The sequence below is a fragment of the Podarcis pityusensis genome (genome assembly GCF_964106645.2).
Source record: "Podarcis pityusensis genome assembly, chromosome: 8".
Taxonomy (NCBI): Eukaryota; Metazoa; Chordata; class Lepidosauria; order Squamata; family Lacertidae; genus Podarcis; species Podarcis pityusensis.
The window spans coordinates 56580765-56606203 of record NC_138033.1 but is presented as its reverse complement, the minus strand read 5'-3'; the positions used below and the strand labels follow the sequence as shown (position 1 = coordinate 56606203).

The 25439-nt window shown below is 44.1% G+C and overlaps 2 long non-coding RNA genes across 8 annotated transcripts in view; one reads left to right on the top strand and one right to left on the bottom strand.

Annotated features, from left to right (window-relative positions):
- Window positions 1-2628: 2628 nt before the first annotated feature.
- Window positions 2629-13330, bottom strand: LOC308482339. 4 transcript variants are annotated; one of them, XR_013989228.1, is made up of 4 exons: window positions 12655-13322; window positions 10557-10792; window positions 6399-6976; window positions 2629-4712 (listed from the first exon to the last, which is right to left on the bottom strand). It is a non-coding gene; the product is annotated as an uncharacterized lncRNA (long non-coding RNA). The 4 variants fall into 4 exon arrangements; XR_013989225.1 differs by lacking the exon at window positions 2629-4712 and having other exon boundaries at window positions 5626-6976; window positions 12655-13330; XR_013989226.1 differs by lacking the exon at window positions 2629-4712 and having other exon boundaries at window positions 5626-6976; window positions 10603-10792; window positions 12655-13330.
- The window catches only part of LOC308482341, a 31342-nt gene continuing 17817 nt past the window's right edge, over window positions 11915-25439 (top strand). Inside the window, exons 1-3 of one of the 4 annotated variants that reach the window (XR_013989230.1) lie at window positions 11915-12113; window positions 23682-23915; window positions 24118-24327. This is a non-coding gene — a long non-coding RNA (uncharacterized lncRNA). The remainder of the gene's footprint in view (window positions 12114-23681; window positions 23916-24117; window positions 24328-25439) is intronic. The other 3 variants (XR_013989231.1, XR_013989233.1, XR_013989232.1) reach the window with 3 other exon arrangements.

The following is a 25439-nucleotide window of genomic DNA, read 5'->3' as shown; positions in this document are numbered from 1 at the left end:
TATTCTAAGAAGTGGGAGTGGAGGGGTGCGGAAGGAGTCGAAGAAGCTGCACATAAGGACGTCGCGGGTCTAAGAGAAAAGAACTGGTTGGCACAGTGGTAGTGTTTTCAGTACTGTATAGGAAAGGCTGCCATTGCATTCACCTTCCAGATGTAAGTTCTGGAAAACAACAGCAGAGATGCACGTTTGCAGCAGGTTGCAGCACTGATTGGCTGGTATCTGTAATGTCACCAAGAAACCACCCACCCCACGCTGCCTCCAATCACCAAAGCAGTTTTGCACACAAACGCTCTTCATTTGTTAATTAGTAATGCATGAATGAATGGCTAAACGGGTAAATGTAGATTTATTTAATGTGTTTGTTAGATTTATACCCTGCACCAAGGCTGGCGCAGGACATTTTGCTGCTTGAGGCAAACCAGAAAATTGCATTATCCAGCCTCCTCCTCCATCTCCTCCACTTCTGCCCCCTCCTCAGCAGCCTGAAGCAACTGGACATGTCCTGAGGAAGCCCCAGTGTGTTGAAAACAGCAGGGGGAGAAAAGAGAGGCTGGAGAGGAGCAGGGGCGGGGACAGAGGAGGTAGAGGAAGTGGGGGCAGTGGGTGACAAGCACAGGGGTGAGCGGTGCAGGATCTGCCACCCCTTCCAGCTGTCCCCAGCCTGCCACCTGTGGCAACTGCCTGCGCCTCATGGATGGGCCATCCCTGCCCCACTCCTTCCTACAAAGGAGCCCAGAGTGGTATGTAACATGTTGTGATGTTTTAAAAATAAAGGTGTGTGTGCTTTGATGTACAGCCTGACAGAAGAAGGTGGTAATGGGGAGGGACAAGCTTAAATCAGCACTCAATTTTATTGGCCTACACAGCTGTCATTCAAAGTGCAGAGCTGTGCGGAACCAGGGCCCAAACCGTGGCCGAAGCCCCAATGGAGCACCCCTCCTCTCTCTTTTAAACACAATTTCCATCTTCACCCTTTAGTAGTTTCCACTACTGTTGATAGAATCATGGAGCTGGAAGCGATATCAAAGGCCTGGACCGCCTTGCTCTTTCCTAACCCACTCAATGTGGTTGGACAGGATTCCCTAGACAGAAATTGTCCCTGACAGATGTTTATCTGAACTTTTGGTCTCCAACTGTTTCTAGTATTGTGTTTTTTACATTCCTGGGATGGCTTTTGGGAATGATTCCTATGGATGCTTGTGAATAAAAATGCTTTGGCACATCTTTTCCCCATGGGCCAGATAGATTTAGCTCAAGTAATTGTCTCTGAAGGAGTTTTGCAGATGATGCCCAGAGAGTGGTCCAAGGGTACGTGACTTTTAAAGCTAAGTAGTTATCAGCCTAGTTGGTACACAGATCCCCATTTAAATAAAGCCTTCCAAATCTATTTTTACATGCACATACCCAAGATTCCTTCCAAACTGTCACTCTTCTTTGGGAGGGATTCAACCATATACTGGCAAATTTAGTGTCTGACAATTAAAGTAAATTAAAGTGGTTTAGCATCAATCTCCTCTTCCCAGGGAACTATGGGAATTGTAGTTCAGTGAAGGGGATAGGGTTATCCTAGCAACACTAAACACCCTTATAACACACTACAGCAGTGGTTCCTAATTAGCGGACCCCTTGTTTTTCAATAGCCACGTTATGGACAACCTACTTTTGAAAATTTTGATATTTCTATGATTGTCTTTGTTATGCTTTCACTCAATATAGTTGTGTGTATTTCTGCTGGAGCCCTGCTGCCTGCTGTTGCCATTAGGGAAGCTTGCACGTTACCAAAGGCCCTCTCAGATCTGGAGCCGGTTATGTTAGGGGTCCAGCCCAAACCTAAAATCTTCCACAGAGCAGCAGGTGCACTTAATTAGCAACTCATAAGACACACCATTGCAGGACAGGTAGGCAGCAAAGTGGAGTCGATAGCCGCATTAATCAGTTGCAAACCTTACATCACCTTCAGAGGCAAAGGTGACACTAGGCTAAATCACCATGGATATAGATGATCACTTTTCTAGCCCATGTAGCAGTAAGAGCATTAACAGGCGGTTTTATCAGCAACCACATGCTTCCACACATTGCTTGCGACAAATCTGAACATATTGGAAGGGGTTGAGAAATTAGCTGTGGCTGTTTTTTTATATAAAAAAAACTTGTGATCCTCTCAGGGGATTCGATTCCTAGTCAGGTACCTCTTTTCCTTCTCCCAGGCCTGCAAGTGGAGTTCTAAGGTTTTTTTGTGCCCAGTTTGTATGCAGGATTATATACCATCCCAGAGAAGGAACACAGGAAGTTGCTTATACTGAGTCAGTCCATTGGTCCATCTTGTTAAGTTTTTTTGCATTCTCATTTTCCCAGTCTTCACTTAAGTTCTCCACACTTCCGTGGAAGGAAAATTAAATATATGAATTCCCATGGACCCACATGTGTGGGTGGACAACAAAAGAATCAGCTACTGTGCATAAATTCAAAACGTAGCACACACAGAGCCCCAGTATCAGGTTTTAAACCCAAATAAGTTAAGCAACAGTATAGTGTTAGGAATACAGGTTGTTTTTATTCTGTTCAGCTGCACACAACAGCTGACCTCTTTCTACTCCTCTTGCAATAAGCAAACCACAAACAGTTAAGTAATTTTAAAATACTTTACTTACAGATTCAAGGTCTCAGTCATGCATTGTTCCATGCAACAGCAAGGCAAAATAATTTTGGGTAGAAAATAGAGCAAAGTAGCTTCAAACATATGGTCTGTGCTTGGGAGCAAGCACAGACATGTCCTTCTTGTGGCTTACATGATGCACAGAGAGGAAGCAGAAATGCTTCATTTCCTCTCCAGAGCAGAGGGTGTGTGACCTAGCTGAGTATCTACAATCCATCTCTGTGGTCCTTTTCCCTTCATGCACCAACTAGCCCTATGCTTGCTAGTTGTATCTGACTGCAACCTCCCACATTTTCTACATCATGCTTTTTTTTAAAGTCCAAATGAAAATCCACCCACATTTTAGTGAAAAATTCTAATACGTACTTTTTTGCCTGCAATTCTGCCTAATATATACATTTTTGCAAAGCAACTTCCTTTAACACAGTGGGGTTTTGTATGTTATTTTCAGTAATACAGTGGTACCTTGGGTTAAGAACTTAATTCATTCTGGAGGTCCGTTCTTAACCTGAAACTGTTCTTAACCTGAAACACCACTTTAGCTAATGGGGCCTCCCGTTGCTGCCACGCCGCCGCCGCGCGATTTCTGTTCTCATTCTGTAGCAAAGTTCTTAACCTGAGGTACTATTTCTGAGTTAGCGGAGTGTGTAACCTGAAGCATCTGTAACCTGAAGTGTCTGTAACCCGAGGTGCCACTGTACATGCATTTATATGCATACTTTAATAAATGCATTTTTGTACTCACCACTGTGCTGGAGAAGTGCATTGCAAAATTTGGAGAAATATAAATTTCAAAGGATGGCTGTGTTTCAATTTGCATATTGTTTCAGAAAGTGCCAATTAGGTAGATTTTCCTTTAATTGCAAACTGAATCTAAATTCTCCCCATCCCAAGCTGAGGTAAGTGGCCTCACCCTGCCTCATGGTTGTTCGGCAAAGGAGCAGCTCATTTGCACAAGGCGTTTCCCCTCATGACATTTGCCTTTCATCAGACATGCGTCTGGGAAGTAATAGCAAGAGTTACATTTCAAGCCCTTTCTTCTCTCTGCTTTTGGTCCCTTCCTGTGACGTCCTCTGGTTTTTAATTAAAAAGAGACAGCCCAAGCAAAATTAGTGTTTAAGCACTTTCTAAGAAATAATAATAATGATGATGAACACATCTGACAGAACTTGTTCAACACACAGCAAATTTACTCTCCATTTTGGCAAGGAAATCACAAGCCTAAATTTGGTGAAAGATCTCTCTCTCTCTCTCTCTCTCTCTCTCTCTCTCTCTTTCAATGCGTCTGATGAACTGCACCCTGGTCCATGAAAGCTTATGCCACCATAGGTTTCTTGGCTAGTTTTATGACATGAAAGGTGACCCTTCTAGAAACTATACCTAATGAAACTCCTACAACTTTGCTTGAAATTCCCAAGCAGGGACTTCTGAAACTGTCCTGTTTTCAAAGAGGCAACTCCCAAAGCAGGAGCCTTCAAATTCCACCCTCCATGGTTTGCTTTAGGCAACTCTCATTTTATCCTCCTATCTGGTGGTGGTTCTGCTCCTGAGGTAACCATGGTGAAAGTTGGAGCAGGCCCTTCTTTAGTCTGGATTAGCTAATCCAGGACACTTTTATCCCTGGCCCTTGATAGATTACTTATGAAGGAATGAGACCCTTAACTGAGAAAAGGGTTGTCCACCCTGGTTTGTGTTTCAGCTGGGAAGCAACATTTGGGTAAATTGGTCGAACAATAGGAAAAGATTTTTCACATGTCTGTAGGGAAGTTGGATCTCCCCCCACCTTTAAGGTGGAGGAGAGAGAGAGAGAAAGAGAGAGAGCGCAAACTAGAAGTTCCCCTGGTCTTGGCAAATCATGAGGCGTTTTTCATTTTGTAACATCAAAGCCAGCTCCATTTCTTTGATGTCTTTGCATGCTGTTTAAGGTAAAGCATGAATGAAGAAATGTCAATCTGCAAGGTGTCCATGTAGTTTATGCTGAACACTGAAGAGGACTTGTAGATAAAAGACGAACACGAGGGTTGATAATGAATGTCCAACGAGGAGGTGTGCATATCTAAAAGGAAAGGACTCAGCTGGAGAACAGCTCTGCAAACCTTAAAACTCTACTTAGTCCAAGTTTAAGAGATTAAAAAAAAGTTTTTTTTTTATGGAAGCAAGTACAAAACTAAGCAAGGAGTGCTATGCAATTCATCATTATTTCCTATTCCATATTGTTTTTAAGAAACAATTCTAAACATATTTCCCCGTTGATTTCTGTTAGGAACATAGAAAACTGCCTTATATTGAGACAGGTCACTGGCACCAAACATTGTAAGAACATAATAGTATACTGCTGGATCAGGGCAATGGCCCATTAGTACAGCATCCTGTTCTTGCAGTAGCCAACTAGATAGATGCCTGTCAGAAACCCTCAAACAGGACCATAGCAACTTTCCCCACTTGAGATTCCCAGCAACCAGTGTTCAGAAGTATACTGCCTCTGTGACAGTGGAGTTAGAAGATAAGAAGAGCCTTACTGGATCAGGCCAAAGTCCCATTGAATCTAACTTTGCCCACCATGGCAGCAGGATGGTCTGTCTCTGACACCAAATACATTTTTTTACGATATGGCATACATTATATCCTTTCATCTAATTAGTTCAAGGCAGCATAGCTTGATTTTCTGCTCTCACTATTTTCACAACAGTCATGTGAGGTAGGTTAGACTGAGAGGCTGTGAATGGCCCAAGTTCACCCCTGTGTTGTATAGCTGGCTTAGAGAACAATGTTTAATGCCACTTTTATTTTTATCTTGTATTGCATTGCATATTTAATTTTGCTGGCTGTTTGTTCTTTTATTTTTTTTAAACTTTTTTGTTAGCAGCCCAGAGAATAAATGTTATTGGTCTGCCAGCAAATACAGTAAACTAGTAGCCTCATATCACAATTCTTGGGAATCTAAAAAATCAGTCCAATTTTGAGATCAGTAATTAAAATAATATTTTATTTTCTTAGGTTTTTTAATATAAAAACAATTGTATATTAGATAGATAGCTAGATAAATTGAAAATGAAGGTTCAGTCCGCCATCTTGATTTAAATAGCATTCCAAAGTATCCAAACATGTCTGTAATGTTTTCTCTTATTGTTTTATTAATTACTGAAAAGGCACATCCAAGGTCCCACTGTGATTGTTGAGTGCAAAATTCAGTTCAACCTGAAGGACCCTTTGTTTCCTATAGTTCTGCTCATTCTTCCTCCCATGGTGACAAGACCATCCACTACAGTTGCCAGACCTCTAGGTCTGACCTGAAGTCTCCAGGTTTCCTTGGCCCCCTCCAAGTGGCAGGTGGAGGGCTTGTACCTCCAGGTGGAAAAGAGTACCTTTAATAATAATTGGGGGGGGGACATTACAAAGACTGTGCATGCAGCTTGCAGGCCTCAGCCCACCTGGAGCTGGCTGCAAATTAAAGCATAGACACTCTGTGGAGTCTGCCCTCCTCCGCTCCCCTCTCCTAATTAATCTCTGTCCCCACATTCCACTCCCATGAGATCACCAAGGCCCGCCCTACATCTCAGGTTTGGGGCCTGAAATCTCAGGGGCTGGGATGCTCCCAGCCTGGGAACCCTGGCATGCATGCTGACCACCCACTTCTGCCACTAAAGACATGGCAAAGTATCACATTGCAGTCCAAGGGGAGCAAGCCCTGAGAGATCAACAGTAAATTGCTATCCACAATGAGCCTAATAGAGATTCAAACCTGAAGCTTTTGGGGGCTATTATTTTTGCAGCTTTGTCCATTCTCTTCGCAAATCATCACCGACGGAGGTTTCACCTCTGTTTAATAACTTCAGAATAATGGGGGACTGTGCATCTTCCCGTGGCAAATTTGTTCAATTGCCCAATTATTTTGATGGTTAGGAAATTCTTCCTGATGTTTAACCTAAATCAAGTCCTTCTGAGTTCAAAGGACTGTGAGGTGGATAAGAGCTAAGATGAAGGTGTGTAACAGCTTTATGGATTGCTCGCCTGGCAAGGAGATGATACTAGAGAAGAAAAGGCTGTACTTTCAAGAATCTCTTCTTGGAAACTTCAGATGCTGAGTCACGGAAGAAAGACATTCAGTCCAATGCAAAGGAACATTGGTTTCATTTCTTCTTTGCTTTTCATACTTAGATGTGAGACCTGTTCTGTGAATTGATAAAAATAAAACTGTAGAGGATGCCTCCATTCTGTCCAGAAAGCCATTTATGTCTTTAAACTGCCCATCTTTTAGATTATCTCTCTTCTGACCCCAGAACTGGGGGTGCAGGGAAACACGCCAAAGTAATACAAATCCTGGAAAAATAAGATGACAGATACTTGCTTTCATTTGGGTTCTGGGGAAGGTAGCCAGAGAGAAATAAGCCATCTTCAGGTTCTCATGCAGAAAAGAGTCTTTCTCCATCACCTGCCAACTTGCTACAGTTGCATATAAGCCACCTTTCATGCCTCCAGTCAGCAGAGCACAGGGTGAGACTTACAGATAAGTCAGGGAAAGTACACTTTGTGGTTTTCCACAAAAACCCTAAGTTCTGCCCCTAACTCTTGCGTTCCCTCCCTCCCTCCTTCCCTCCCTCCCTCTCTCTCCCCCTTCCCTCCTTCCTCCATGAGGCAGCCATGAAACTTGCTCCAGCCATGTAGGCTTAGAATCTGAAGCCATCCTTGTAAATATGAAGAAACTATAAGCTAAGACCCGGCCCCCCGCCACTTTACCAATGGGACCTCAGTGTGTTTTACATACTCCTTTTACGCAATGCTCATAATATGTGAATGAGAATGGATAATAGTGGGACTGGATAACTCCAGCTTCCTAGTTGTTGTTGTTTTTTAACTCTGCTATAAACTATAAAACCAAATTTATTTTATTTTTTAACCCAAGGGGGACATGGTCCTTTTGATTGGGGATTCCAACAATTTGCACTTGGGATCTCTACTTATGGACCCTTCTCTGAGAGCCCAAATAGCAAATACCTTGTTTGAAATTAACATCCCTTCCCAAACTCTTTGATCTGGGATTTATGCAGAGCCAAAACCTTCTCCTTCTTGGTATTTCAAACCAATACTTTTTCCTTAGTTTTCTTAGCTGATTCCCCCCACCTCCTTTTTTTCTGTCTACACTAGGAGAATGTCTTCCGTGCATGTCAAGCTCGCTTCAGTTCATTCCTCTGAAATCCATTTGCCAGCCTAATTAGTTACTTTAATTTTTTGATCATCCTTCACATTGTTGCTTTAAAAAAAATAATAAGAGGGTGGGGAGGAAAGGGGGCAGCCGTAGATTCTTTACTTGTCTAATAGGTTTCCAAATATTTGCTGGAAAATATAACCATTGAATAAGATCAGCTTTCAAAAAGGGAGTCTTTGGAATGTCAGCTCAGTGAATGCTCCTGACAGGGAGAGTAGGTGGAGAGTTAGTATCGTCTGACAAGGATATTCGCAGGAAGCAACATCAAAATGTAACAGAGAAGCCCCCCCTCCCCCCCCAAAAAAAGGAGGCGGAGGGGGAGAAAAACCAGCCTTCTTTGGAGATTTTGAAAGCAGGAAACTTTTACACTTCCAGAGCTTGCTCTGGAAGAGTTTAACTGTCCAAGTAAAGGCATTTACTGTGGTTTCTCCTCTGATGTCTAAGCTCCGTCAGATGAAGATACCATTTTCGGCTAAAAGGTTATTAGCAAATGGACCTCATTTGAATGGTTAAGATAATTAATGGATTAATTTGCCACTGCTCCTGATGTAGCAGTGGTTTAGGGCCAACCGTAACGAGCACCGGGTCTAGGGTTCCCAAGGGGAACACCAGACATTCTCAACAGAGAATGGTGTGGGGCAGCAGGGGGAGTGGCCCGTGTAGGAATCTGTCACTTTTTGGCCAATGCTTCAGGAATGTGCTTTGCAAAAGGGTGTTTTGCAGGCTTCTGCACAATGTCACAACATCTTGACTATTACAGTTACCATTTATTTATTTTTGAATGTATACCCTGTTGTTGTTGTTGTTGTTTTAAAAAAAACAAATTCACGACACCCAAAATCAGCTGTTTGAGGCAGCTACGTAGGTCTACCTTATAGTAGGGTGGGACCTATCTCAGGGGCAGAGATGCCAACTTCTGAGGGAAAAGGGATGACATCGCACACACAATGACAGGATGTTGGGAGGAGCCAGGGGTGGAGCTAAATGTAGCAGCAGCATGGCTTCAATGGCTGGCAGCTCCTCCTCCTCTTGCTTCCGGCAGGGGGCTGCTTCCCTGTTCCTTCCTCTACATGGCAGGAGGAGGAAGAGAAGGAACTGGCTACTGAAGCTGCCCTCGGCCTCCTCAACCTCCTTTGAACATTGGGGGGCCCTAGCCCCTCCCAAAGAATATTGGGGGGCAAAAGGGCTCAGTCCCTGGGAGTTGGCACCCCTGCTCAGGGGCCACAACCACACCCATACTTTTAAAGCACTGCTATACCACATTAAACAGCCACATCTTCCTCCAAAGAATTATGGGAACTATAATTTGTAAAGGGTGATGGGAGTTTTTAGGAGAACCTTACTCCCCTCACAGAGCTACAGTCAACCAAGTGGTTTAGCAAGCAATCCCTCTTCCCAGGGACTCTGGGGATTGGGACTCTGTGACAACAAATCTCTCCTATTCTGAGAGTGAACTGTATGCCTTGGAACAGAGATGGGGAGCCTGTGGCCCTCCAGATATAGCTAGACTCCAACACCTATCAGCCCCTGCCAACATGGCCAATGGTCAGGAATGACAGGAGTTGTAGTCCAACAGCATCCAAAGAGCCATAGGGTCCCCACTCCTTCTTTAGAGTATAAAAGTACTTCGGTATGTGGAGAGCACGATCCAAGAATCCCAGCAACCAGCCAGTGGTAGATGTTAACACTGGTGGATGACCATTTTCCTTCTATTCCCTGCACTAAACCACATAATCTTAAGACTCAGCTACTGCAATGCATCCTGCTCTGGCTGATGCAGAACACTGCAGCTAAACTGTTGCTGGAACTATTGCCAGAACATAACTCTGATGCTCAAAAGCTCGCACTGGCTGCTATACACTACTGGGTCAGGTTCAATGTTCTTGTGCTAATCTACAACAGGGGTCAGCAACCTAAGGCCCATGGGCCGGAAGCAGCCCGCGGAGGTCGTTTGACTGGCCCATGAGCCGCCCTGAACCGAGTCACCCACTTGCGTGCTGCACTAAACCGGCACAGCGCGGTGCAGGGACTCACTTCGGCGGTGCCGGAAATCGCGCCTGCGCAGATGCTGAAAATCGCAGGCACGTGTGCTCATGCGCACCCACAATCTGGCCCGCGAAGGGATCTCCACAGGGCCAAGCCGGCCCAGGCAAGATAAACCTTGCTGATCCCTGATCTACAAGGCCCTTAGCAACTTGGATCCAGGATACCTCAGGATACCCCATGACCTGCTCCCTGATCACTCAGGTCTTAGACAGAATCACTGTTAGTGATCCCCCACGGTTTGGATACATGGCTCATATCCACATTCATTCAGCATTGTGGGCCAAATTTTATGAAAACTCCCTTTCAGTTGAGGTCAGACAGGACCTCTGGTACTTACTAAAGTCTATTTTGCTCCAGCATGCATTTTAATTGAATTCTAAGTTTAGAGTTTTAACTTATTTTTAGTTGAGTCTCCAGTACACTGCTTGGAGGCAACTGTAATTAAGTGGCATATAAATTATCAAAATAAAATTATAATAATCATATGCATAAGAAATTTAACAACACATTTCTGGACCTTCTTCGAGGATGCCCCTAACTCACTAAGCAACGGTTATTTTGAAAGTGAGAGTTTATTAATCTCACCCCTGCATTTATAATGATTTAGAATCCCATAGAATGTGAGCTTATGAATTACTTTCAACTTGCCTTCCCTATTCATGCTGGCTGGCATTTCTCCTCACCCCAGACAAACCTCATGATAACACTGAAGTTTCATCAGTGACAATCAAGTCCTGACTCTTTGTAGATCCAATTTCACCATTGAGCTGGGGGCAGAGGGAGCATTCCTTTGAGCACTGCTTGGTTAAAAACAACCGAGATTGCATTAGGCTGCCTTTTGAAACTGGGGAGTGGGTGGGAGGCTGTGGTTCACATCTAATGTTCTGCAAGAGAATGAGAAATGGCTGCTTTAAAAAAAAAATAAACCCCTTTGCTACAAACAGCATGCATGGCATCAGAAGAAGCCTGGCATGTAGAAGGGGGGGGGGGAGTCTTTAGATGTAGGGGATTATGAAAGAGTGAATACAATTTGCAGATAAAATAGAAGTGATTAAGTTAATGAAGGATAATTTTGCTAGTTTGAAAACTATAATTAATAGGAATTAATTGTTTATTTAGAAATTTAGCATAGCTCTGCTAAAAGAAAAACACACACACACCCAACATCAAACATAATGCCATTGGAAGCCCATATAATGAAGAAAATGGTCCAGATGTTCATAAAAGCTTATAAAGCTTTAAAAAAAAAGAGTGAGCGCCTGCATGAAGAACTCTAATGATAAAAAGATGCCACTTGCTGTTCTGCTCTCCTTTTAAATACATCCTTTCTGAAATAATGATTATCATTTGCACTTTCATCTTAAGTTAAATAGCATATGGCTCTGGCTGATTAAAGCCCCCTCCTGGTATTAATCAGCATCTTAGTATCATGTTTCTAATGGAGGCTGCCGTGGCCCTGCTGATACTGTAAGCTTTTTAACAACATCTGAGTCTGTGGTTCAGGGCTGCTGGCGAGGAAGAGCTTTTGAGAGAGGGAAGAGCCTGCAAAGATGTCCCTCGCAGGTGTGCAGTTCATGGGCAACTTTGACAGTGTTGGAAAATACATTTACTTAATACTTCCAGCTTGAACAAATAACTGGATTTTCTCACCTCGCTTACTTTGACAGGGAAGGACTTTGGCTGGTGCGGGGGGGGGGGGGACACATTCAAAACCTAACAGCCTTTTTAGAAACAAGAATTGCACTTCAAGACATTTCCAGCATCTTCTCCAATGTCTCCTCTAGGAATTGAATTGCGGTGTGTGCGTGTTTTCAGGGGTGTGAGGACTGACAAGGGCCTGGGCTCTCTTCTGGGGAATGTTCCAGTAGCAGGTGGAGCAATGGAAGGCAATTTCAGCTTCGTACAGTAGCTCCATTTCTACACACACACACACACACACACACACAGAGAGAGAGAGAGAGAGACAGAGAGAGAGAGACACCCCTCTCTTCTCCATCCAGGCAACTGAGAGGCATTATCAGAGTTCCAAAGTCACAGTCCAGCCATGTCAAAACACTCGTGGAAGTTGGGCTGGTGAGAGGTGTGGCCTGAAGGAAAGGGGTGTGGCCAGGGCTTTTTTTCGGCCGGAACTCACCTTAACCCAGTTCCAGAGCCTCTCAGGTGGGCACCATTGTCATTATAAGAGAACACAAGGGGGCGTTCATGGTGAGTTCCGGCACCTCTTTTTCTAGAAAAATAGCCCTGGGTGTGGCCCAGGTGTCATAAGGGTAAATAGAGACGCGGGGGGGGGGGGGGCGCTGCTCCTTGGGCCTGAGATTCCCCACTCCTGGAATAACTGCAGATTATCTTAGTAGTAAAATTAGTAATCATGTTGTTGGTTTTTTAAATTAAATAGCAGGACCTCAGTGGGCTGTGGGGGTGATGGTGAGCAATACTACAAGGTATGGAGAAGGAGGTATAACCCGGGAATAGGATAGCTGGGGCACACCAAGAGAGTATAAGAAGAGCCCTGCTGGATCAAACCTAAGAGCTATCTTGTCCAGCGTTATGTTATCACACTGGCCACTCAGATGTGGGAATTAGGCACTGGTTCCCATTTGCTAGACAGCCCTCGGTTGTTTGCCCCTTTAATTAGTTCTCTTTTCCACTCCTATAAAAACTATGGAAGACACTCTCTTTAAAAGTTTAGATAGCAGTTGCAGATTAAATATACGCAATGCACGTAAGCGATACTTAAACATCTTACCTAGATTAAACTGTTACAGACTAACTCACTAACTCTGAAGCAGAAAGCAGCACAACACAGCGTACCTGCTGCTCTAACGATTGAGACAGTTCAATAAACCGCCATAACTGTACCAACTGCCATAACTGCCGCAGAGTGTGTGATGTCATAGAGTTCTACAGCTCTTGCAATTAGCCCTTTACATACGCATTTTGGATGCTGACATCCCACATCAGATGCCTATGAGAAGCTCACTAGGAGGGCATGAGTGCAAGCGTTCACTTGTGGTCACCATGAGCTGGTAGTCAGGAGACATACTGTCTCTCATATGGGAGGCAATATAGTCGTCATGTCTAGTAACCACTGAGAGTCTTATTCTCTGTACCTTTGTCCAGTTCCCCTTTTAAAGTTGGCCACATAGGCAGCCATTACTACATCATATGATAATAAATTCCGTAGTCGGCCGTACACTGCATGAGGAAATACTTCCTTTTGACCTTCCTGAATCGCCAAACTTTCAGCTTGATTGATTGATTATTGTATTTATATACCACCTTTCCTCCAAGGAGATCAAAGTGGCATACACACTTTCCCCCATCTGCATTTTATCCTCACAACAACTCTGTGAGGTAGGTTAAGCTGAGAGACATTTTGGGGTTTATTCAACCCAGAACACACACACCTGGGAACTACTATTCATGGAGCGGTCATCTGCGCATGCTCAGCCACCTCAAATGTACACAATATTCTTAAGTATGAAGTGAATGCAGATTATGTTTTCAAGTCGAATTCAAGTTGGTTTGAGGGGTGGGGGTGGGGAAATGCATCAAACAGCAGTGTTGGTCAAGAAACAACCTGATAGGTATGGATTGTGCATATTTGTCAACTGCCCCAGGAAAAAAACGGGACATCCCATTTTTTCTCACAAGACGACAGCAGCTGAAATGGCCACTGCGATCTTGCATGATTTCAGGTGTACCCAAAAAGCACTTTTTACGGGGCTGGAATTTCGCACAAATAATGTGACTTGCACAGGAGTACGTCATGTTGGAAGGTATAGATTGTGACTAACATTGTGTGAATGCAGCTTGAAAAACTAGCAGTGGGAAGTGCACTGGATGTTGAGTAAGTGGTAATATGAATGTATATACTGTACTCTTGTTTGACAAACATGTTGTAGCTAACCATGCTAGCTCAGGAAGCAAAATATCATTAAAGAAATTTCATCTGTTTGAGAATGCTTTTTGGAGTGGCTGAATCTTTGGAGGCCATTAGATCTTTCAGAGTTTGAGGTCATTTGGATTCTTTTCACATAAGGAGAATTAAGCCTCTCGAAAACGGAATTCCTCCCCTTTTAAATAAATAAATGTACGGTTCTTTTTGTGAAATTGGGTGGTTCTTAATAAGATACATGATTTCCCCAGGGATGTTACTTGGGCACCCGTATAGGACTTTCTCCATTAAAGGCCATGGGGCATTTTCTCCTTCTCCTTTTTTCTTTCTTAATTTGGTGTGACAGTTGCTAATGCCTAGCATGCATCAGAGCAGTGGTTCCAGCAGGAGAAGATGAAATACACAGAGAGACTATAAACAAAAATAAAACAAAGAATGGAGCAGCTTTCCCATAGGGGGGCAAGGGCTGCTCTTCCAAATCTGCATCCATTTCAATTCTGACAGACAAATCTTTGAATCAAAATTAACCTTTCTAGAAAACTCAACTGTGTTTTTAAATCCTGGAAGACTGGACAAAAATGAACCATTGGGGGAGACTTCTCAGGTCCTGCTTGCATGTTCCATACCAGCGTCTAGTTGGCCACAGTGATAACAGGTTGCTGGAGAAATGGACCACATTTAGGCCACATTCACATCATACCTTTAAAGTGCTCTGATATTACTTTAAACAGACATGGCTTCCCCCAAAGAATTCTGGGAACCCTAGTTTCTTAAGGGTGCTGAGAGTTGTTAGGAGACCCCTATTTCCCTCACAAAGCTATGATGCCCAGAATTCCCTGTGAACAGGAATTGACTGTTAAACTGCCGCTGCAACAGATGTACCAAAATCCAAAATAAATCAGGATGTGGCAGTTGCTTGGAATACGTTGTGACAATTTTAGGGCATTGCCGAATGAAATGAAGCCTCCTGCACCTTTCTGTATGCTTCTGCTGCTTGCAAGTTTGTGCCTGCAGCCATCTGGCTCATTGTTCTCCTCCTTCCCTTTCCTCCTTTTCTTTCTTTGTTTCTTAAAAAAAAAAAAGGGAGCCAGTGAAACGTGTAAGAATCACGTGCACAGTTTGGGGTGCTGCACAAAAGGATGAGACAGTTAAGGTGCAGCTAGCGACCATCTCCTGAAGGAGGTATCTCTTGGCAGCTGGCCAAGCAAAATGCAATTGTAGCATTTTTTCATTTTTTCTTTCTCCTCCTCCTCCCCAAACTCGCTCTTTATTTCAAACATCTGAGGAGAAGCTGCAAATAGACTGATTAACATTTGGGACGTTTTCTGTCCTTCCCTTTGGAATCTGTGGGCTTTGATTCTGCAGAAAGCAAAATGCCTCCAAATGTTAATCAATCTGTTTTCTGTGGGCCCCTTCTCTCTGATGTACAAATAAAAAGCATTTGGAGTTTTGCAAGGGGTGGGGGAAGAAAGAGAGTCTCCTTTCGAAGAACTGGGCAGCAAATGCCTTTTTTATTAAGTGGAGAACAGGGATGGGTAGGGCTGCAACCAGTCTATGTTTCAAGGTGGGGAATACTCCATTTCCAAGTGGCATGTCAGAAAGGATTCCATGCCAGCCCTTCAAAGATGGTAGCTTACCCCTGTGTGCATGGCACATAGGCAAAACTTGGAACTAGGCACTGTTGGCACAACTGTGGGGCTATGGGGACTTGCTGGCACCTCTACCTCTGGTCTGCCAGGACTGCAGAAATCAGAACAAAATGAACAACACATATAATTTATTTATTTTTACTTTTGTGTAGTCTAGTTTCTAGACACACTTGCAGGTGTCCAGGCAAACAAGATAGAGGCAAGCAATATTTATATCAGCAGCTGGAAACCACAGGAAGGGAGAGTGCTCTTGTGCTCAGGTCCTGCTTCAAGCCCCCCCCCCAAGTGTCCCTATTTTTCAGGGACATCCATGATTTAGAGAAGGCATCCTGGTTTCTGATTTGATCCTGGAATGTCCCACTTTTCCTTAGGATGTCCCTATTTTCATTGGACAAATGTTGGAGGGTATGCTGCTTGCAGGCTTCCCATTGAGGCAACTGGGAGAACAGGATAATGGACTACATGGGACATTGGCCTGATCTAGCAGGGCTCTCCTTACATTCACAGGCATTAGCAGAGTTCAGCTATGCACTGGAGAGTTCTGAGGGCCAGGTAAAAATACCCAGAGGGCCACATCTGATCCCTGGGGCTTTATCTTGGCCACCCTTGTTTTGGGTCATGGAAGAAATGCTGGAATTCTTCCACAAACTCTGCTTCTAACAGTGCCCCCCGCCCAAACACTGGAGGTCCAGTTGCACATCTGAAGTGCTTCATGTTGATTCTTCCGTGACTGAAGACGCATGTCCTGCCCCCCTCCCTGTTTTGTTCTGTTGTAATCCTAGTTTTCTAACCAGTGTAGGGATTGTAGCACAATGTGTGGGGGGGGGGGAGCGGGATATATCCAAGGGCTGCTTGTAATTTGAGAATAATGGCCTTTGCAGAGAGAAGCTTGGATTCCAGGGAGCTCACTGGGACATAAACTGTTGAAAAAGATCCCCCTTAAATTATTGTTCTTTTTTTTTAAAGAGAGAGAGGGTGGGGAGGGGAGCTATAAACCATGTTGTATGTTTATTATGACCTGGAAGCAAGCCCTGGGATGTAAGGACAGCGTCATTATTAAAACAGAGGAGGATTGTTTTGGAGGAAGTGTGGTTTCAGATACACATCTAGATCTTGCAGGCTTGTTGATGTGAAAACTGACCTCTCTGAAAGTCCAATCCTCCCCCCCCCCTTTTAAAAGTGAGCAAGCTGGAAGACAAGACTGGATTTATGTCCATTGCAAAACATATAGCAAGGGCCAAAAGACATTTCAGTATGAAGATCATTGACTTTTTTTTGTTCTGAGCAGAGCATTTGTTATTAGTTCTTTAGAAGACAGACGGACAGAAGCACTAGAGAAATAGGTCAGCTTCTGATCAGGTGGAAGTAAAGTGCTCAGGGCGTTTTTGAGCGAGTTGTTGTCAACTCATTTCAAGGGACTTCTGTTTTGTTTTTTTAAATTGATTGCACAATAGATTTGGTCAAAGAGAGGCAGTGTAGTGTGGTTGGAGCAGGGATGGGGAACACATGGTTTTCCAGCTTTTGTTGGACTCTCACCAGCCACAATGGCCACTGCTCAGAGATTATGCGAGTTGGAATCCAACAACATCCATTGTTGGCCATGCTGGTGATGCCAACCCTGGGGGCTGCCCAGTTGGCGTTGGCCCATGTCTGTGGAATGCCCTCCCTAGTGAGGTGTGTCTGTCTCCCTCATTATTAACTTTGGGGAGGAATGTAACAGCATTCCTTTTCATCCAGGCATTTGATGGCTGAAAGACACTGTTCCAGGCCACTGAAACCACTGCTTGTATAATGTTTTCAGCTGTTTTCATATATATTGATGTGTTTGTCACCCTGAACCTCCTTGGGAGGAAGAGGGGGATCTAAATCGAATAAATAAATAAATAATCTGGAAGGCTACAGTTTCTCCATCCCCACCCTCAAGAGTACTTTAGCCTGTTTATTTTACTTGTATGTGGTAAGCAAAGCTTGCTTTTTTCCCCAAGTTGCTAATCTTGCCTAATATTTATCGGGAATCAGCACCTGTCCCCTGTTAGGAATAAACTTACAACATGGAAAAACTTCCATGGAAAAGGAAGGCAGTGGAAAATTTTCTGGCGTTTTCCACACCTTACATCACTGACACCCAAGACTGTGACTCTCACTGAAACGAACCCGCCTAAATCTTTGTGGCAGGCCTATAAAAGCAAACATACGGAGATGTTGGAGGTTTTGGCAATGGATCCAAGTGATCAGCTTCCTCCAAGCATGCCTGAAGTTGGACCGCCACCATCTTTTCAAGCACCTTGCAGGTTTGCAGTGGAATTCCAGGGATTCTTCTGTGATAGTGGCACCCAAGAGTGTAGCGAAGGAGGCTGGTCTTTCAGGTATTGGAGTAATTCAGGAAACTTTGTGAAACCCAACTAGTTCATTCTAAGCACTGGAATTTCTAATTGCAGGTCTACTTTAAATACCTTCTCCGTTCAGAGGGATTGCCAGAGAAGCAGACTTCAGCAGAGGCTCTGATTATGCTGAGGCCCTGCATGATGGTGCACTTAATTCAGCCCTGTTTTTCAATGAAGCCTCCCTCTTGCAAATTCAGGCAGCCACCTATTCCCCAAGCCTTTCTGAGTTCTTGACAGCTTTGACATGGTGTGACATTCTACTTGTGGATACAGCTGTCACTCAGGTGGGCATTTTTCCCCCCTGAAATTTTTTTTGACAGTTATTTTTCCCCCCTTCTTAAAACCAACATAGTTTTCTTATGTGACAGCTGAAATAAGGCTTTCAAACAGCACTTAATTGGAGTTAGGGCTCAACCTCCCAATGTGTGAAGTGGAACATCAATGCATTTGCAATCATGTCTCCTGCAAAAGAAAGGAGAGAGGGAGGAAGAAAGCTGTACTCCCGCAAACAAAACTCTAGCCTTGTCATAGAAAGGAGGGATGGAACAGAGAAGATATAGGAGATTTTGTAATCAGATCTCTTGATGTTTTCCTTTCTCATCCAAAAGCATCAGTTTGTGGGAGATCAGATCAGACCAGGAGTAAGGAAGGAGGCGGCAATTGACACCTTTCCCCCATGTGCTGATTCCATAATTCCAAACAGTCCCACAAAAATTGCTATTAGGTGCCTGGATATAACTCTCCGAGGAATTTTGTGGGAGGTGAGTGGGGCTAATGGAAGCTTGCCTCCTGTTCAGATCAAGCAAGGAATTGAAGCTGTGAGAACCTTAATGATGCTGTGTAGGGACTGCTTTTAAAATAGTTGAATGCTGGCATTTCCTTGATTCACGCACCTGTTTGTAAAACCTAGTGATAGCTCTTCTTGGCCAATAACTTTGGGAAGCTGCCTCATATTGAGTCAGACCACTAGTGCATCTAGATTGGTATTGTCAGTGCTAACTAGCAATGGCTCTCCAGGGTTTTAGACAGGAGACACTGCAAGCCCTACCTGGTGATGCCAGGGATTGAACCGGGGATCTTTGATTGGGACGACTAGTATTTGCTCACATAGCTGTTGTTCTTAAGTCCTCAAACAATAAGTAATTAATGACAGTTTTCTACATCATTTTGACATTTCCTTCACATTAAAATGCATGTAAGTTACGTAACTTATGAATGATAGCAGACAGTGAAACTAATACTGCAGTATTTGGCAGAAGCTGAATTGCAGTGGAACGTAAACAGCATCGATTGTGGTGAATACAGAGCAGAACAGAAAGTGCTGTCTTCTTACATTCCTGTTGTCAGATAGCATCAGTTGCACTTTACAGATTGACAAGTAACGTTTGAGAACATTTTGGGGCTCAGTTTTTTGTTTTGGCCATTGCATTTAAAATTGTACATTCAGTTGGCTACAATTTCCTTGGTACAGGTACTCACAAAAATCCACTGAATAAGGTAATTTTGTAACATTGGAGGATATGCCATTTATTGCTTCTTCCCATCACTCTGGATGCCTTGTGGGTCTAAGAAATAGCTCCCACCAGCAACCAAGGGCTTGATCACTAGTTCCAGTAATTTAATGTCACATTTTGCTTCTAAATTTGCTAGAATGTCCCCCAACTTTGCAATCTACAGGGTGAACATATGGGTTCAGCTGATTGTATTAGCTAAGGTACACTGTAGTCAGTCTACAGCAGCAAAATTTCCTACTGGACCTTCAAGCCTTTTGAATTGCTATTTGAAATTGTTTTTGAATGTTCCCCACCTGCCCTAGAACGAAAGAGGGAAAAAACACTCCAGCATTGCCTGGAACTGATTAGCTTTCCCCCTTAGCTTCTGGTCTGTTAGTTTTGCCAGGTTCAAAAGCCCAATATCACTGCCAGCAAACTCACAGCATTATCCCATTATCACTGGGGATCAATGTATAATTTTACCTCTAGAAATATTTCTCGAAAACCCTTGCTTTCCCATGGACACTCTCGAGCATGCTCTTAATTATGTCCGTGACTAATTTTAACAAGTTAGCTGATATTAATCCCACATCCCTCCGTAATATTTTCTCCCCCGGCTGATTTAGAACTTCAGAGGCCCTTTTGGCTGTAATGCTTGATGATTGTTTAAAGAACTGGCATACAGCTGCAGTTGTATGAAATTTCACATTCTCTGGCTGAAACGGTTTCTAAGAGTTTGCAGACGGGTGCTGGAGACAGCATGATCTCCCGGGCAAAAGAATCCACCCTGTCTCTAAACTGATCAACCTAAGTTGCCTATAAAATCACATCCTTTTACACTGATTTCCTCCCTTGCCAAAATGTGCTGAATAATTGTAATGCAGTCCAGCCAGAGAAGAGCAAATTTTTCTTCACAGCCTCTGCAAAGGGTGTGTGTGGTTGTGTTTCTTTTTGTTTGATCTTTTACATCCACCCTAGGGCCGTGAACTGCAGGACTCGCTTTAGATTATGTTATGTACTGAGTTGAATAGGATCCAAACTGCAGCAGTCTGATTGGTCCTAGAACAATAGGATCCAAAATGCAGCAGTCTGATTGGTCCTAGAACAATAGGATTCAGAATGCAGCAGTCTGATTGGTCCTAGAACAATGCAGCAGTATGATTGGTTGGCAGGAACCACCCAATCCTGCTCCAGATAGAAGTGAATCCACAATCTGATTGGCTTACAGTAGAATTCCGGAATTAGCCAATCATGTGCAGCCCATTGTGTAAATAATGTATATAAAGCAGATACTGTGAGGGGACTTCCATTCATTTCTCCTCACCACTATGAGCTGAATAAAGAGCATGAAATCACTTTGCGACTCTGAGTATATTTCAGATTAGTAGCTTGATCCTGTCTGAAGTGACAGTGAGTCATAGTAGGAACCAAAACGTTCTATAGGTGGTTGTGGAAGGAAGGATTGCTAGGGAGCACCGAGCAAGGGATAGAAACCTAGCACAGTAGCCATTTTGGATAACTCTTGTTTATAATAATGACAGCAGCACATAGGAGCTTCTTTTACCAGCTTTGGCTGGCAAGACAGCTACAGCCATTTCTGGACCACGATAGCCTGGCCTTTGCTGTGCATGCACTGGTAACCTCCAGCCTGGAGTACTGCCATATGTTGTATGTGGGACTGCCTTTAAGGTTGGTCTGGAAGCTGCAACTGGTGTAAAATGTGATGGCTCTGCTGCTCACTGAGGCAGGATATCGCCAGCATGTTACTGTGGAAAGAATTGTACTTTATAACAATTACCGTAGCTGCCTGGCTAAGTTCAGGGTGCTGGTTTTGGTGTACAAAGTCCTATACATCTCAGGACCAGGAGACCTAAAATATAATCTCACTCCTTATATTCGCAGCTGAACACTGTGCTCTGCAGGTGAGAGCCTCCTGCAGACCAAATCTACACTTTTCCAGCTCTGCCATATCCTTTTTGAACTGAGGCAACCAGATCCATACACTGTCCAAATGGTGAATAGTATTGCCTCTTCAGCCTCCTGCCTCGCCAACCCCACAGCCTCACTTCTTGCTAGAGTTGCTGCAATCCTCAAACCTTCACATCTGAAATGCCCAATCCCAGGTGTTTGTGGGTTGACTGAAAGGAAGTATCATGTGGCTCAGTATTACTGTGTTGAACACCATACATACACCTCTACTGCACAGAGGCAGGGTGTGTGGAATATTTTAGGACCTGAGGGCCATACATTCCCTTCTGGGGGCCACATTACACTGGTGGGTGGAGCCAGTGGCCAAAGTAGGTGGAGCAAAAAAGCAACTCTTACCTTTGTATGGAAAGCTACATTCAGCCAGATGTTTCCATGCTTGCCATAATACACAAATCTCTCCAGGCAAGCGAGAGGCATTATCATAATTCGATAACGGACAAAAGAATTTGAAGTGTGGTTTCAGGAGAGGGTGTGGCCTGGGCAGCATCCCAAGGGCCAATCAGAGAGGTCTGGAGGGTTGCATTTTACATCTTTGGGGGAAGCCATGGCCGTTTAAAACAGTGTGATACTGTTTTAGATGTTTCATGCGGACATGGCCTAGCATGAGTGGAGCTTCAGCAAACTTGTTGCCTCGGCAATCTCTCAGGATTTTTTTTTAAGTGAACAAGAAAAACAAAACAAGTAAAAGAGCAAACTGCTGGTGTTAGTATTTTTTTATTTTCTTTTTTTAATAATAAAAAAGTGAATTCTTAAAGGAAGGCAAATACCACGCTCTTGTCTTTTAACCTGAAACACAGCCTCTAGGCCCCACCATTCCTTTTTGTACTTTTACTTTTTTTAAAAAAAGAAGGAAAGCTCCTTTGATACAAGATAGGAACTAATTCTAGGGGCGGACCCAGAACAGCACACAGATACCTGCTGATTTGCCAACTCGTGGGTTTTTAAAGCCTCCTCAGCCGCTGCTGGCACCTCTCGTCTGTCATTGACAGGAAGATCTTTCTCTGTGAAGGGCGATTTACTCAGCAGGAGGCCTGCAAAGTGACTGCCTCGGGTACTATAAAATATATAAGAGTCAAATCATATAGAAATGAGAAGGGGAATGGGGGAAGAGAGGAGGCAGGAAGAGGCCAGCTCTTCCCTTTTAAAGAGAAAAGGAAGAAGAATCGGGGAAGAAAAAAAGGGGGTAGATGTAGAGAAAGAAACAGAAATGTCATCATTCTCACTTGAGAAATGAGAGGTTGAGGGGGGGGGAGTGAGAATAGAAAGGGTTTTAGCTGGATTTGAGCATTTAGAACAACTAGGATCTTGTTTCAGGACTGCGACTCAGCTCTGGAATGTGCCAGATAGAGGAATACAAATAGCAGGGCTTCTGAGCATGGGCAGAGTATTTTCAGTATGACTTAAGAGTTGCAACTTTCTGAACATAGGGATAAGAACATAAGATGAGCCTTCGGGTTCAGGCCAATGGCACCTCTAGTCCAGCATCCTGTTCTCACAGTGGCCTACCAGATGTCTGTGGGAAACCCACAAGCAAGACCCAAGCACAAGAGCACTCTCCCCTTCTGTGGTTTCCAGCAACTGGTATTCAGAAGCATTTCTGCCTTCAGCTTTGGAGGCACAGCGTAGCCATCCTGGCTAGTAGCCATTGATAGCCCTCTTCTTCATGAATTTGTCCAATCCACTTTTAGAGTCATCCCATTTGGTGGCCATGGCTGTGGGCCATTTTCCTGTGGGAACAAGTTCCATAGTTTGAGTATGTGTTGCGTGAAGAAGTTATTTCTTTTATCTCTCCTGAATCTTCCAACATTCATCTTCACTGGATGTCCACGATTTCTAGTGTTACGAAAGAGGGAGAAAAACTTTTCTCCACCAACTTTCTCTACGCCATGCATTTTTAGAATATCCTTCTATCATGTCACCTCTTCCTTTCTTTTTCTTGCTAAACTAAAAAGTCCTTTGTAAGGGAATCACTCTGTCTCCATTATAATTTTGGTTGCCCTGTTCTTCATTTGTTGTTGAACTTTTTTGGCATGCTCTGTTCTTCCAAACCAACTGCAAAAATGGAAGCATTAAACGTGCCCACAGTTGGGAGCCTCTCCTCCCCCACATCTGTTCCCAACCCTTAATAATTTGCTCTCCTCTGTGAGTATAATAGGTTTCCTTATAAAAATCCCCCCAAAGATGCTTTGCTTTGTATAATGAGCTTAAAGCCTCTAATGGCCCTCCTTGCTCCAAATTGCTTCAAGTTTCTCACCGCACCGTATGTGGCGTATTAATTTTTCCAAAGAATTTGAGTTTAATACATCCTTTTAAAGGACATTGTTGGAATTGCCAGCTTTCCCACCCTATTCATACTGCAGAGCTCTACCCCTGCCCTCCCGCCATGCCCCTCTATACCTGGGTAATTTGGTCCAGCCACTGAAAAATTCCCAGAATGAAGGAAGGACCTCAGGTGGGGTCAGGGACAAGGAGGAGACAAGAAGCATGCAGGCAACCCAGAGCTGCCAACTGACCAGGGTGTGGCCTGCTCTTGCACCCTGCGCCACAGTATTGATCAGCAGAAATCAGCTTGCAAAGCTGTTTGTGGCTTGGAGGTAAGTATATGTAGATTAGGGGTGGGGAACCTTTTCCAGCCTGAGGGCCACACTCCCTTCTGGGAAGCCTTCTGGGGGCCACATGTGAGTGGCGGGTTGGGCCAGTGGCAAAAGTGGGGTGGGCAAAGGATGACAATTTTACCTTTATACAGCAGGCTAGTTTCCATACATACTCTCACACCCCTCTCTATCCTCCATCCAGGTGAAGAAAAGAAATCATCAGAGGTCAGGGACATGTTCCAGCCAGGCAAAACATTCAAAAAAGTAAGGTTGGCAAGGGGTTTGTCCTGGAGAGAGAAGGTGCGACTGAGGAAGGGGTGACCTGGAGAGAGTCCCATGGACCAGATAAGGAGGATTGGAGGGCTACATTCTGATTCCCCACCTCTGGAGACCCTGAGATTCCCCAGGCCTGGTAACTGCCAATCCGTACTTACCAATAGAAGACACCTTGGGCAGAACAGTGCATAGCTCCAGTCTGCTTTCTCTCCTAGGACATTAAAGGAGCTCTGTGAGCCCCATGGGGGCCTCAAACTGCAAAACATCCTGGGCTGGCCTTGGTTTAAACCAACTGCATTGGTGCCCATCACATCATTTTGTTGGAGCAGACTCTGTAGTTTAACTGTGTTGTGGTGAACTATGTTTCCCCTGCCGTATATTTGCATTGCAGACCTCTGCTGAAGGAATAGGCTGCTGCTTCCACTTTCACCAGCCCTGTCTGGTGTTTAGCTTAGCAGTTTAATGTCTGGTTCAGCCATTACATTGATTCTTTGTGTTGCTCAGATGTCATCTGAGGTCAAGGAAATATTCTACAAAAAAAGAACTAGAGACCTGGGGCCATTTCTGCTTTTGTTTTCCTAGCTAAAATGGTGGTCGTGGTGGTGATATTGGTTGCCTAGGTGGGCCTGTGCCAAGTAAAGCCAGCAAGGAGCTTGAAAGGGTCTAGAACAGGGGTAGCAAGTGTGATGAATTCCAGATATTGTTGATCTCCCTTCATTCCTGACAATTGGCCATGATGGCTGAGGCTGCTGGGAGTTTCCCACAGTTCCCCAAGTTTTTCTGCTTAAATTATAGGGTTGTACTTGACTTAAGTTCAACTCAGTTCTAAGTGTACCTTTAAGGGCATGGGCCAGGTCTAGGTTGGATATGGCAATTCATGGATACAGCCAAGCAGAATCTAAAGCAATGGTTGGGAACCTGTGACCATCCAGACATTGTTGGACACCAGCTCGCAGCAGCGTTGGCTAACCCACCCAATTTTCAGGCATGATGGGTGTGATAGTTCAATGATATCTGTGTTGGCTATAAGCAACCTTGCGTGCCTCCGGTCAGTAGAGGGTAGTGTTGAGACATAGATAACCAGGAGAAATTACACTTTGGGGTTTCCTACTAATCCCTCAAGCTCCGCTCCTTCATCTTGTCCCTTTGCCTGCTCCCTCCTTCCTGCACGAGGCAGCCATGAAACCACCTCTCGCCATGTAGGCTTTAGAAACTAAAGCCATCCTTGTAAATATGAAGAAACTGTAA